The following is a 6,937-nucleotide window of genomic DNA, read 5'->3' as shown; positions in this document are numbered from 1 at the left end:
GTATGGGACTCAGCCTGGATGTCTCTGGTATAGAGACTGTATGGGACTCAGCCTGGATGTCTCTGGTATAGAAACTGTATGGGACTCAGCCTGGATGTCTCTGGTATTAAACTGTATGGGACTCAGCCTGTATGTCTCTGGTATAGAAACTGTATGGGACTCAGCCTGGATGTCTCTGATATAGAAACTGTATGGGACTCAGCCTGGATGTCTCTGGTATTAAACTGTATGGGACTCAGCCTGTATGTCTCTGGCATAGAAACTGTATGGGACTCAGCCTGGATGTCTCTGGTATAGAAACTGTATGGGACTCAGCCTGGATGTCTCTGGTATAGAAACTGTATGGGACTCAGCCTGGATGTCTCTGGTATAGAAACTGTATGGGACTCAGCCTGAATGTCTCTGGTATAGAAACTGTATGGGACTCAGCCTGTATGTCTCTGGAAATTGAACTGTATGGGACTCAGCCTGGATGTCTCTGGTATAGAAACTGTATGGGACTCAGCCTGTATGTCTCTGGTATTAAACTTTATGGGACTCAGCCTGTATGTGTCTGGTATAGAAACTGTATGGGACTCAGCCTGGATGTCTCTGGTATAGAAACTGTGTGTGACTCAGCCTGGATGTCTCTGGTATTAAACTGTATGGGACTCAGCCTGTATGTCTCTGGTATAGAAACTGTATGGGACTCAGCCTGTATGTCTCTGGTATTAAACTGTATGGGACTCAGCCTGTATGTCTCTGGTATTGAAACTGTATGGGACTCAGCCTGTATGTCTCTGGTATAGAAACTGTATGGGACTCAGCCTGGATGTCTCTGGTATAGAAACTGTATGGGACTCAGCCTGTATGTCTCTGGTATTAAACTTTATGGGACTCAGCCTGTATGTGTCTGGTATAGAAACTGTATGGGACTCAGCCTGGATGTCTCTGGTATAGAAACTGTGTGGGACTCAGCCTGTATGTCTCTGGTATAGAAACTGTATGGGACTCAGCCTCGATGTCTCTGGTATTAAACTGTATGGGACTCAGCCTGGATGTCTCAGGTTTAGAAACTGTATGGGACTCAGCCTGTATGTCTCTGGTATAGAACCTGTATGGGACTCAGCCTGTATGTCTCTGGTATAGAAACTGTATGGGACTCAGCCTGGATGTCTCTGGTATAGAAACTGTATGGGACTCAGCCTGGATGTCTCTGGTATAGAAACTGTATGGGACTCAGCCTGGATGTCTCTGGTATTAAACTGTATGGGACTCAGCCTGTATGTCTCTGGTATAGAAACTGTATGGGACTCAGCCTGTATGTCTCTGGTATGGAAACTGTATGGGACTCAGCCTGTATGTCTCTGGTATTAAACTGTATGGGACTCAGCCTGGATGTCTCTGGTATAGAAACTGTATGGGACTCAGCCTGTATGTCTCTGGTATTGAAACTGTATGGGACTCAGCCTGTATGTCTCTGGTATAGAAACTGTATGGGACTCAGCCTGGATGTCTCTGGTATAGAAACTGTATGGGACTCAGCCTGGATGTCTCAGGTATAGAAACTGTATGGGACTCAGCCTGGATGTCTCTGGTATAGAAACTGTATGGGACTCAGCCTGTATGTCTCTGGTATAGAAACTGTATGGGACTCAGCCTGTATGTCTCTGGTATAGAAACTGTATGGGACTCAGCCTGGATGTCTCTGGTATAGAAACTGTATGGGACTCAGCCTGGATGTCTCTGGTATAGAAACTGTATGGGACTCAGCCTGTATGTCTCTGGTATAGAAACTGTATGGGACTCAGCCTGTATGTCTCTGGTATAGAGACTGTATGGGACTCAGCCTGGATGTCTCTGGTGTAGAAACTGTATGGGACTCAGCCTGGATGTCTCTGGTATTAAACTGTATGGGACTCAGCCTGTATGTCTCTGGTATAGAAACTGTATGGGACTCAGCCTGGATGTCTCTGATATAGAAACTGTATGGGACTCAGCCTGGATGTCTCTGGTATTAAACTGTATGGGACTCAGCCTGTATGTCTCTGGCATAGAAACTGTATGGGACTCAGCCTGGATGTCTCTGGTATAGAAACTGTATGGGACTCAGCCTGGATGTCTCTGGTATAGAAACTGTATGGGACTCAGCCTGGATGTCTCTGGTATAGAAACTGTATGGGACTCAGCCTGAATGTCTCTGGTATAGAAACTGTATGGGACTCAGCCTGTATGTCTCTGGTATTAAACTTTATGGGACTCAGCCTGTATGTGTCTGGTATAGAAACTGTATGGGACTCAGCCTGGATGTCTCTGGTATAGAAACTGTGTGGGACTCAGCCTGTATGTCTCTGGTATAGAAACTGTATGGGACTCAGCCTCGATGTCTCTGGTATTAAACTGTATGGGACTCAGCCTGGATGTCTCAGGTATAGAAACTGTATGGGACTCAGCCTGTATGTCTCTGGCATAGAAACTGTATGGGACTCAGCCTGGATGTCTCTGGTATAGAAACTGTATGGGACTCAGCCTGGATGTCTCTGGTATTAAACTGTATGGGACTCAGCCTGTATCTCTCAGGTATAGAAACTGTATGGGACTCAGCCTGGATGTCTCTGGTATTGAACTGTATGGGACTCAGCCTGGATGTCTCTGGTATAGAAACTGTATGGGACTCAGCCTGGATGTCTCTGGTATAGAAACTGTATGGGACTCATCCTGGATGTCTCTGGTATTAAACTGTATGGGACTCAGCCTTTATCTCTCAGGTTTAGAAACTGTATGGGACTCAGCCTGTATGTCTCTGGTATAGAAACTGTATGGGACTCAGCCTGGATGTCTCTGATATAGAAACTGTATGGGACTCAGCCTGGATGTCTCTGGTATTAAACTGTATGGGACTCAGCCTGTATGTCTCTGGCATAGAAACTGTATGGGAATCAGCCTGGATGTCTCTGGTATAGAAACTGTATGGGACTCAGCCTGGATGTCTCTGGTATAGAAACTGTATGGGTCTCAGCCTGGATGTCTCTGGTATAGAAACTGTATGGGACTCAGCCTGAATGTCTCTGGTATAGAAACTGTATGGGACTCAGCCTGTATGTCTCTGGAAATTGAACTGTATGGGACTCAGCCTGGATGTCTCTGGTATAGAAACTGTATGGGACTCAGCCTGTATGTCTCTGGTATTAAACTTTATGGGACTCAGCCTGTATGTGTCTGGTATAGAAACTGTATGGGACTCAGCCTGGATGTCTCTGGTATAGAAACTGTGTGGGACTCAGCCTGTATGTCTCTGGTATAGAAACTGTATGGGACTCAGCCTGGATGTCTCTGGTATTAAACTGTATGGGACTCAGCCTGGATGTCTCAGGTTTAGAAACTGTATGGGACTCAGCCTGTATGTCTCTGGTATAGAAACTGTATGGGACTCAGCCTGTATGTCTTTGGTATAGAAACTGTATGGGACTCAGCCTGGATGTCTCTGGTATAGAAACTGTATGGGACTCAGCCTGGATGTCTCTGGTATAGAAACTGTATGGGACTCAGCCTGGATGTCTCTGGTATTAAACTGTATGGGACTCAGCCTGTATGTCTCTGGTATAGAAACTGTATGGGACTCAGCCTGTATGTCTCTGGTATGGAAACTGTATGGGACTCAGCCTGTATGTCTCTGGTATTAAACTGTATGGGACTCAGCCTGGATGTCTCTGGTATAGAAACTGTATGGGACTCAGCCTGTATACTCCGGTATTGAAACTGTATGGGACTCAGCCTGTATGTCTCTGGTATAGAAACTGTATGGGACTCAGCCTGGATGTCTCTGGTTTAGAAACTGTATGGGACTCAGCCTGGATGTCTCAGGTATAGAAACTGTATGGGACTCAGCCTGTATGTCTCTGGCATAGAAACTGTATGGGACTCCGCCTGGATGTCTCTGGTATAGAAACTGTATGGGACTCAGCCTGTATGTCTCTGGTATAGAAACTGTATGGGACTCAGCCTGTATGTCTCTGGTATGGAAACTGTATGGGACTCAGCCTGTATGTCTCTGGTATTGAACTGTATGGGACTCAGCCTGTATGTCTCTGGTATAGAAACTGTATGGGACTCAGCCTGGATGTCTCTGGTATAGAAACTGTATGGGACTCAGCCTGGATGTCTCTGGTATTAAACTATATGGGACTCAGCCTGTATGTCTCAGGTATAGAAACTGTATGGGACTCAGCCTGTATGTCTCTGGTATAGAAACTGTATGGGACTCAGCCTGGATGTCTCTGGTATTAAACTGTATGGGACTCAGCCTGTATGTCTCTGGCATAGAAACTGTATGGGACTCAGCCTGGATGTCTCTGGTATAGAAACTGTATGGGACTCAGCCTGGATGTCTCTGGTATAGAAACTGTATGGGACTCAGCCTGGATGTCTCTGGTATAGAAACTGTATGGGACTCAGCCTGAATGTCTCTGGTATAGAAACTGTATGGGACTCAGCCTGTATGTCTCTGGTATTAAACTTTATGGGACTCAGCCTGTATGTGTCTGGTATAGAAACTGTATGGGACTCAGCCTGGATGTCTCTGGTATAGAAACTGTGTGGGACTCAGCCTGTATGTCTCTGGTATAGAAACTGTATGGGACTCAGCCTCGATGTCTCTGGTATTAAACTGTATGGGACTCAGCCTGGATGTCTCAGGTTTAGAAACTGTATGGGACTCAGCCTGTATGTCTCTGGTATAGAACCTGTATGGGACTCAGCCTGTATGTCTCTGGTATAGAAACTGTATGGGACTCAGCCTGGATGTCTCTGGTATAGAAACTGTATGGGACTCAGCCTGGATGTCTCTGGTATAGAAACTGTATGGGACTCAGCCTGGATGTCTCTGGTATTAAACTGTATGGGACTCAGCCTGTATGTCTCTGGTATAGAAACTGTATGGGACTCAGCCTGTATGTCTCTGGTATGGAAACTGTATGGGACTCAGCCTGTATGTCTCTGGTATTAAACTGTATGGGACTCAGCCTGGATGTCTCTGGTATAGAAACTGTATGGGACTCAGCCTGTATGTCTCTGGTATTGAAACTGTATGGGACTCAGCCTGTATGTCTCTGGTATAGAAACTGTATGGGACTCAGCCTGGATGTCTCTGGTATAGAAACTGTATGGGACTCAGCCTGGATGTCTCAGGTATAGAAACTGTATGGGACTCAGCCTGGATGTCTCTGGTATAGAAACTGTATGGGACTCAGCCTGTATGTCTCTGGTATAGAAACTGTATGGGACTCAGCCTGTATGTCTCTGGTATAGAAACTGTATGGGACTCAGCCTGGATGTCTCTGGTATAGAAACTGTATGGGACTCAGCCTGGATGTCTCTGGTATAGAAACTGTATGGGACTCAGCCTGTATGTCTCTGGTATAGAAACTGTATGGGACTCAGCCTGTATGTCTCTGGTATAGAGACTGTATGGGACTCAGCCTGGATGTCTCTGGTGTAGAAACTGTATGGGACTCAGCCTGGATGTCTCTGGTATTAAACTGTATGGGACTCAGCCTGGATGTCTCAGGTTTAGAAACTGTATGGGACTCAGCCTGGATGTCTCTGATATAGAAACTGTATGGGACTCAGCCTGTATGTCTCTGGAAATTGAACTGTATGGGACTCAGCCTGGATGTCTCTGGTATAGAAACTGTATGGGACTCATCCTGGATGTCTCTGGTATTAAACTGTATGGGACTCAGCCTTTATCTCTCAGGTTTAGAAACTGTATGGGACTCAGCCTGTATGTCTCTGGTATAGAAACTGTATGGGACTCAGCCTGGATGTCTCTGATATAGAAACTGTATGGGACTCAGCCTGGATGTCTCTGGTATTAAACTGTATGGGACTCAGCCTGTATGTCTCTGGCATAGAAACTGTATGGGAATCAGCCTGGATGTCTCTGGTATAGAAACTGTATGGGACTCAGCCTGGATGTCTCTGGTATAGAAACTGTATGGGTCTCAGCCTGGATGTCTCTGGTATAGAAACTGTATGGGACTCAGCCTGAATGTCTCTGGTATAGAAACTGTATGGGACTCAGCCTGTATGTCTCTGGAAATTGAACTGTATGGGACTCAGCCTGGATGTCTCTGGTATAGAAACTGTATGGGACTCAGCCTGTATGTCTCTGGTATTAAACTTTATGGGACTCAGCCTGTATGTGTCTGGTATAGAAACTGTATGGGACTCAGCCTGGATGTCTCTGGTATAGAAACTGTGTGGGACTCAGCCTGTATGTCTCTGGTATAGAAACTGTATGGGACTCAGCCTGGATGTCTCTGGTATTAAACTGTATGGGACTCAGCCTGGATGTCTCAGGTTTAGAAACTGTATGGGACTCAGCCTGTATGTCTCTGGTATAGAAACTGTATGGGACTCAGCCTGTATGTCTTTGGTATAGAAACTGTATGGGACTCAGCCTGGATGTCTCTGGTATAGAAACTGTATGGGACTCAGCCTGGATGTCTCTGGTATAGAAACTGTATGGGACTCAGCCTGGATGTCTCTGGTATTAAACTGTATGGGACTCAGCCTGTATGTCTCTGGTATAGAAACTGTATGGGACTCAGCCTGTATGTCTCTGGTATGGAAACTGTATGGGACTCAGCCTGTATGTCTCTGGTATTAAACTGTATGGGACTCAGCCTGGATGTCTCTGGTATAGAAACTGTATGGGACTCAGCCTGTATACTCCGGTATTGAAACTGTATGGGACTCAGCCTGTATGTCTCTGGTATAGAAACTGTATGGGACTCAGCCTGGATGTCTCTGGTTTAGAAACTGTATGGGACTCAGCCTGGATGTCTCAGGTATAGAAACTGTATGGGACTCAGCCTGTATGTCTCTGGCATAGAAACTGTATGGGACTCCGCCTGGATGTCTCTGGTATAGAAACTGTATGGGACTCAGCCTGTAT

Source organism: Salmo salar, chromosome 14, assembly GCF_965601325.2.
Source record: "Salmo salar chromosome 14, fSalSal1, whole genome shotgun sequence".
NCBI classification, from domain to species: domain Eukaryota; kingdom Metazoa; phylum Chordata; class Actinopteri; order Salmoniformes; family Salmonidae; genus Salmo; species Salmo salar.
The sequence above is the reverse complement of the archived record's forward strand: the minus strand, read 5'-3'. Positions refer to the sequence as shown.